The sequence below is a fragment of the Maylandia zebra genome, linkage group LG17 (assembly GCF_041146795.1).
Source record: "Maylandia zebra isolate NMK-2024a linkage group LG17, Mzebra_GT3a, whole genome shotgun sequence".
In the NCBI taxonomy this organism is placed as follows: Eukaryota; Metazoa; Chordata; class Actinopteri; order Cichliformes; family Cichlidae; genus Maylandia; species Maylandia zebra.
In genome coordinates this window covers 36,780,840-36,789,059 of record NC_135183.1, presented here as the reverse complement: position 1 = coordinate 36,789,059, position 8,220 = coordinate 36,780,840, and the positions used below count along the sequence as shown (strand labels likewise).

The following is an 8,220-nucleotide window of genomic DNA, read 5'->3' as shown; positions in this document are numbered from 1 at the left end:
CATGCTGTCATTTTGTGAAATAAAATCACAGTATGTGATCAATATCCACTGATTGATTGAAACATGTGCAAACTTAGATAAAATACAGTTTTTAAGCCCTAACCATAGTTTGTACAATTATAATGAGTTTGAAATTCAGTATTTGGTATTATCACCTTAGCAGGCTTTCTTGTAATTTCTTTACGCGGTCTTTAGAATTAGTTCTCCAGGCTGAGGAACATTTAAAGCTCTTCTTTGAATGGTGAACGCATGTAGTGTCCTCAATTGCGTTAAAAGGACAACCTGCCAATATATGCCAAATTTTCCCTCAATGCATTTGGGAATCACAATGTTGGTGCACAAACACATGCCTGTCGAATTGTCTTATCTTTGGTATTTTTCATAGATTCAGCTAAAGAAATTGGTACAAATTATGTGTTTTTGCAACAAACTACTAGCAACAAAGTGTCTACAGATGCTATTTAAAATTGGCTATTTGCTAAATTATCTAAAATGAGTCCAAAGGAAAACTTTGAAAATCCTTCAAAATTCCTTGAGAAATATTGCTCAAGAGCATTAAAAAAAATCTTACAAGAAGGTACTTTGCAAACAAAATATGAAGAAATAAAGGTTGCCTTGAGACTTTTACACAGTACTGTATGACAAATAATTAGCTTTATTTCACAAGTTATCAAAGTCAGGGTTCTACTAATAAATGCACAAGTTGTCCCAATTTCATTGACATGAACTAATGGTTCCAACCAAAGACCATTGTCTTATCAAACAGGTTATCTAGGCAAAAACATGGCCTATTTTCATCTGATATATTTTTCTGTCTGGCTTCTACTTCACAAACCATGTGCCAAACGTTTCTCCACTTTTTGAGTCCTTTTTCTGGCCTTCATGTGAATTTTCGCAGTCTGGATGAGGACCAGTTTTTAATTAATTTCGGCACCACATAAAAAAGGCTACGTAACATATAAGAAAACCCCCAATATTTACCACCTGCCAAATTTACTTAGTTTCCAATGTTCAAGTTCAAGTTAAATTAAGTATGCGATGTCATTTTTAAAAATGAAAAATCTGAATTAAATCAGCCAATGAGTGAACTACGAAAGAGCGGTGTGGACCAATGGGGAAGAAGGAGGGGGGCACTGCGATGTATGCAAATTAGACAGTTTAGTCAAGGTCCTCGCGAGCTTAACAGGTGTGTGAAAAAAAGTTTCTTTTCTTGTTTTTCTGCAGCCGAAGGGTGAGTGTTTTATTCTGAAAGTTAACCATTATACTTCGATAGCAGTAGACGTACTAAAAAAAGAAATAGTAGCCACAACTGCCTTTAAGCGAAAATATCCCAGTTTTGGACTAGCTTGCTTTCATTGTAGGCCAAAGTTTAGCCTCGGGCTAAATGTAAACGTCACCAAATCATTTAAATGACTGACTGCAACTATTCCGGCTCAAGGTGTGGTTTCTCCCTCGCAGTTTAGTGCAGGGCAGGTGACACTGAGGATTTTACATTACACGTCTGGGTTTTTTTTTTTTTGAGTAAACCCACCTACTACAAGGCAGCATTTAAAATTGGTATTATTTGCTAGCCTGGTAGTCATTCAAAGGAGCCTACTTACTGTAGTTGGCAGAAACCTGGTTCTAAGGCAGATGGAATATAAAGCTTGTGGTTTTGAAGTGTTTTACAACTTATGATAGTGGCACATTCAAAGTTATTCCTCTTGACAGTCTACAGCTTCAGGTCAGATTTTACCTCATGTGTTTTAGATTTTACCTTCTGGTTACACATCAGTTGTAGACTTTTAATAGTTTGTTCTTGGTAAGAGAAATGTCTTGACTTGAGGAGTAGCTATTGTGAAGAGGAAACAAATTGACTTCTCCTGCCCTTAGTGTCTCAGCTTTGTGTAATTTGCCCAAATCTTGTCCTGTATGTGTGCATGCATGTGTGTGTAATGTGAAGTGAAGTGAAGTGAAGAGAGAGAGTGGAAAAGAGGTGGTGTGGCAAGAGGGAGAGAGAGACAGAGAAGTGACACAAATCAATGTGAGCACCCAAACCACCATCACCAGCAGCAGCAGCGGCGGCAGTCTTCCCCCTCTACCGACCTCCATCACCTCCCTGTCTTTCAGTGAGAGAGACCAGTGGAGAACGGGAGTCACAGGAAAGACGGGCTCCTCAGCAGCGCAGCATCCGGTAAGTCGTTAAAGAGCTAGGGATACCTCCCACCATGCAGTCAAAGTTGCAGAAGCGAAGGCAACAAGGGCAGCCTGGCAGTGCGACTTTGCTCTCCAAGACTCAGAGCATGCAGAACAGGGTACACGGTCGTGGATGAGCACCTTTTTAAATTTTTAAACCCCCACCGCACAGCTTCTCTTCGCTTCTTCTGTGACGGCTGCTTCTGTTGCAGCTATAGCACAGAGAAAATATCGCTTGGAAGAGGACAGCGTGAGAGAGCCGCCGCTGGTCCTCCTCCAGTCATATGTTTTAAAAGCCTGCTGGGGATTAGGGATTGGATTGAGGGAGGCTTTTTTCCGCCAATCACCGCCCTGCCTCTCAAAAAGCAGGAGAGGGATGGTGGACGAGCTGAGGAGAGAGAGCGGTAGTTCTCTAATGCTGTAATGTTTCTATAGATACTTACATTTTGCCCGTGGCTTTTGTTTTTGTTGACACTGTGGGTCTGTGTGGGATTAACTGGATCTCTTAAGTATCTATTAGCAAGCATGTGGAAAACTTTTTTTAAAGGACTGTGCTTATACTGGATTTAGAAAATTACACGTGCATGAGGTGCACATTTGTGTTTTTCTTTGGTGAACAAAGAAAACCGTTCTGCATTTGCAGGGAATCAGCTTCAGTTGCATCTGTAACTGTTCAAGGTTTTCATCAGAATATTTTGGGTTTATTTTACTTTTTTTATGGCTGCTTCTCATTTCCTAGAAATGAGATGAGAGATGAGATGTGTTTTATTTGTCAGTTGCAGGTCTTTTGCCCACAACAGAGATGACAGACCTTGCCGACCGTACATACAATACACAAACATCACATTGGGGAGACAGGTCAGGCTAGGTAGCGAGGAAAAAGAAACATCGAAATGTGTAACACAAAAGGATAATACAGGAATGCACAGATATCAACACACCATAACACAATAAACACAGACAAGCAACATGGGAAAGAGTTCCAGTGTGTACATCTGATCTGGGACCGCTGCAATCTTCGACTGCGCCTCCAGCTGACCCGATGTCCACATCAGAGAAGATGCTATCAGTAATTTTGCTATAACAGAATTAGCTGAGTTTGTCATTTGGTTTGGTTGCCATGTTCGTCTAAATTATGCATCCACTTTAATGGCTTTAATCAAACTCCATAGGCTTACAGAATGAAGGGCAGCAGGGAAAATAGTTTAGAACAGGACTTGTGCTAATGTCAAAGCTTTCAAATTAGGACAATTATAGTAACACGATTATCTACAAGACAGTGATTGAGGGGCATCTTTATTCAGTATTAAAATTGTCTTAATCACAGTGAGATAGCTTGGCTTTCTAGTTTTGGCTGGTTTTTAGTGTTGTTTCACAGCAAGAAGGTCCTGGGCTCAAATCCTGCTTGGGGCCGCTCTGTGGGGAATTTGCATGCTCTCCATGGGTCTGCGTAAGTTCTCACCGGATACTCCCACAGTCCAAACACATGGATGAGGTGATTCTAAATTTGTCACATGAATGGTTGTCTGTCTCTGTGCATTAGCCTTACGATCGATTGGTGACTTGTCCAGGCTGTATGCCTCTTTTCACCCTATGACAGTTTGGATAGGCTCCAGGCCTCCACAACTCTGAATGGGATAAGCAGATGAAGATCGGTGGAAATTTTATGTTCAGATTAAAACCCTGACCATCAGTAGCAACCTCAGGTTACGCGACCTTTTACCACTCTCACTTAAGCCAATAACAAGCAAAATAGTTTTTTGGATAAATAATAAATCCCTGTGAAAATGAGTTGTGGTACACCTAACTTTCATGTGTATGTGTCTGCATTGTTTTGTAATTTTACCTCCAAAGAGTTACATCACTCCTACAATACTTCACTAACACCATTAGAGGAGTTTGATTCACTGACTGCAAGGTGCCTAAGTCCAAATCATCACCCCACTACCACCATGCTTGATGTTGGTACGAAGTGTTTGTGCTGATTTGCTGTGAATTGCTTTGCTTAATGGGTAAACATCTCCACCTTGGTCCAGAGCGATCTTTCCAGAGCTCTTGTGGTTTGGTCAGATGCAACTTTCCAAACCTAAGTGGTGCTGCCGTGTTATTTTTAGAGGGACAAGGCTTTCCCCTGGCAACCCTTCCAAACAAGCTGTACTTGTTCAGTCTTTTTCTAAATATGTTGTCATGAACTTTAACATATAACATATTAAATGAGGTCTGAGATGTAGCTTTTGTTATTTGTTTGCACTTTATCTGTGCCTTACTTGCCTCGGCATCCTGCAGGGTAAAGCCTCCCTTTATTGCATGTGGTGCTGTGTCAGTGACTGTGTAATTTTAGGGTCAGCATCTTCCCCTATCCGTCGTTCTTTAAGAGACTTAAAGAATGAGAGGCGGTAAAAGTCAAAGCTGCTCAGGTGTAAAGAGATTCTGCCATAAAACAGTGTTCTGTTGGTTCAGGGATTGTGCTTCTGTGTGATCTACGTTTTTACTTCTAAAGCAGACTGCAAAGCTCATTCTTTTACCATCCAGTCTCGTCTGACACTATTAGTATAACTGAGCTACTAAAGATTACTGAGGTAAAACCATTTTTCTCCATTAGCAAGATCTGACTTCATCATCTATAGTACATGACAAATGACGGATAAAGCAGCTGTATTTTTATTTCTGACATATTGCCATCAGAGCTGTGGATTTTATTATTAGGCTATTCTTTTCTGTGCTATTCTGTATTCAGAGTTCCCTGCACCCTCTGTGCTTGTTTTATTTGAACAACCAATTGCAGTCATTGCTGAGTGATACTGTATCTGCACCGAATGTGAAGTGCGTCTGCTATTTACAGTCCTACAGTATCAGTTGCTGCTGCGCTCCCAGTTGTTATTGTGGGAGCTTGGCAGCGGTGGATATTGTTATCTGTCCGTAGCATCAGGGATTGGTTTCCGCTCTGTTTTAGACAGTGATGAAAACACAAACATGTACTGTACACAGAAATACACACACACGCACAGACAGGCACACTGAGTTTGTTTGTTACATTGTTGTGCATGTGTGTCAAAGTGGGTGTATGCATGTCCCCAGGCCCACGGAGCGAGACACATTGTTAGATGCAGGTAAGAGTCAGACGGAGAGAGACATCTGTCAGTCTCTGAATGGTATTTTCCCAATGCGACTGATGAGGTGCTCTTTCTCCCTCGGTCATGGTCCCGCTCTTTCTCTCTCACACACACGCACACACGGATGTTTGTGCACACGCATATGAGGTTAGGGCTCAGGTGAAGAAGCTGCACGTTTGAGTGTCACTGATTTAACGGGGTGTTGATCTCGTACAAGACAGGAAGCTGTAAACAAATCCCCCAACATGTGGTGACTTGCTGGAGCATATCCCTCTCTTCTTTCGCTATCAGAGTATGTTTGTGTGACTTGTAGACTAATGAAATATAACAGCTGAGTGTAAATTGGAACAGACAGCAGGCATTTGAAGTGGAGCTTTGTTTGGTTACAGTAATTATTCATTAAACACCTTCCAAGTAACTTCCAGTAAGTGTGTTATCTTTGAATGACTGTCCATATTTTTAGCTCACTGAGAGATATGGCTGTGCAGTAATTGCACTTTGTAGTTCTTAAATGCTTGTGCTATTATCAGTTTGGAGAATACAATAAAAAATTTGGTTAGTTTAAGTTTATAATCCACAAATGTGGTTAATGGGGTTTGTGAAATGCATCTTATTTCCCTAAACATCACTTTAGCCAATTTATAAATTTGGCCAAAATGAAAATAATAAACACATGCAATGAAAGTTTAATGAACTTCAATTTGATAGTACATAAAAATCTGAGCATCACTGCCTCCCAGCCCTGCCCAGTACTGGGTGGTTTTTATGATGAATTGTACAAATAGGGACAGTCACTGTCTGATCCATGTCAGGTTGAAGGTTGTTTGAAGGTAGGGCTGTTCGATATAACGATATATATCGGATGACGATATGAAAACGTCTATCGTTTTATATTATGCTATCGTTTGTTTTGTGGTGTCGCAAAATAAACTGTTTACGGCAATATTTTTTTTTTTTTTTGATGGTCACTGTAGTGGGTATATTAATTTCTTGAAGTTCTCTTTTTCTCTTATATTTATAATAACCACACTACAGACGAATAAGCAACTGTTTTTACTCTTTGTCGTTAGCAACAACGATGGTAAACACAACTAGTGGCTCCGCCGTCCGCTTGTTTAGTTTCCACATAAGCCTTTCACAATAAAGCTGAAGATCCTGTTGAGATTTTTCAAAATAAACTGAAATAATGACAAACAGGCCAGTCAAAACAAATTGAGGACCTTGCTCCCGAACATGGGGCTACCTCTGTAGCATGGACATGGTTTGGTTATGAAAAGTCTGACACCGATCAGAAAACTGTACTATGCAAATTTTGGAGGAAACTGGTCCCTACCTCAGAATCAAACACGGGAAACCTTTTCTACCGCCTACGTAAGAATCACGTGAAAGAGTATGGAGAGAGTTTATGGATGTGATACAAAAAAAGAGCCGTCACGTGTGTAAATGACCTTTAAATTTGGTAAATATTTTTTATGTTTGTTTGAAAGGCACTTCGGTTTTATTTTGAAATCCATGCTTTTATTTTGAAACAGGAAACTGGCACAAAACCGTTAAAGGGCTGTCATTAACGCTTCTTTTAGGATATGGTAAATGGTATGCCTTAAAGTGAAAAATATGTACGTTTACTTTGCCAATTAGTACCTGGCTGACAGTGGCACAAGGGTTGTTAATGTTTCCTTTAACGGAATAAGTTACATGCAATCAAAATGTCGTTTAATAGAGTTTATATTGTTAACCTTGACCTTGACCTTTATGTGTAGTTGTAAGTTAGTGAGGTGATATAATGAATTGAGTGATGTAAATTTGATGTATATGCTATATGTGAGCAGGAGAAATTTGTTTCCTTTGATGTTATGGTATTAATATTGCTGGTTTTGTTTTGCTCCTAGCTCTTACGGTGTCTTCACTGAATGTTTCAATAAAGACATTTCCAATAAAACCTCTGTGAAGCATCAGTATAAGAGACCATCATTCAGCCAGGGATGCTACAATGTGCTCCAAATAAAGCTTAGACTCAAACGTTAGAACAGGCTTTTCCCCGCAGCACGCCGTGTAATAAATCCTCACAAAGAAAACGGCAGCCGTTACAACTTATGCTTAAAAATGTATAGTTTCATGCGTTGGTCAAAACACTCGACTCCGGTTACACGACGCCCAGCTGAAAACACTTCATGCAAGTCCAGTTGCTCAAGATTCACAGAATTTACAGAAACATTACACTTGATTCCACACAAAGGGATATTATAGCCTTCACATCCCTATTAGCGAGACGTCTAATATTGTTGCATTGGAAGTCTGCTAAGTATCCTACTATTTCCCGGTGGCTTAAAGATGTCATGTTTTTTTTAAAACTTGAAAAAATTAAATATACGTTGAGAGGTTGCACAGCCAAATTTTTTCACAAGTGGCAACCCTTTATCTCTTATTTTGCTAGTCTAGAGGTATTGCCTGTTTAAATCTACTTTTGTTACTGTTATATTCCTCTAATATGTTTGATGGTTGTGTTGATCTGTGTGGGACTGGGGGGGCGTTGTGTTTTGTTTTTTTGTTTTTTTTGTTGTTTTTATATATATATATATATATATATATATATATATATATATATATATATATATATATATATATATATATATATATATATATATATATATATATATATATATATATATATATATATATATATATATATACACACACACACACATACACACACATATATATATATATATATATAAAAAACACCCAGAATGGCTAACTGAAGGCCGGACGGTCCTGATCCCCAAGGACCCCAAGAAGGGACCGGTCCCCTCCAACTACCGACCAATAACCTGCCTCAGTACTACATGGAAGCTCCTGTCAGGCATCATATCGGCTAAGATGAACAGGCACATGGGTCAATACATGAGCGGGACACAGAAAGGAATTGGCAAGA

At 39.5% G+C, this 8,220-nt stretch overlaps 1 protein-coding gene across 13 annotated transcripts in view; it reads left to right on the top strand.

Moving 5' to 3' along the window:
• The first annotated feature begins 1,126 nt into the window (after nucleotides 1-1,126).
• The window catches only part of sox5 (SRY-box transcription factor 5), a 249,484-nt gene continuing 242,390 nt past the window's right edge, over nucleotides 1,127-8,220 (top strand). For 4 of the 13 annotated variants that reach the window (XM_076875575.1, XM_012919844.5, XM_076875576.1 and 1 more), the window contains exons 1-2: nucleotides 1,129-1,186; nucleotides 1,948-2,173. The gene's annotated coding sequence lies outside the window, so the exon portion shown is untranslated. Of the gene's footprint in view, nucleotides 1,187-1,215; nucleotides 1,232-1,947; nucleotides 2,174-8,220 lie in introns of those variants that run through there. The other 9 variants (XM_023152215.3, XM_076875569.1, XM_076875579.1 and 6 more) reach the window with 8 other exon arrangements.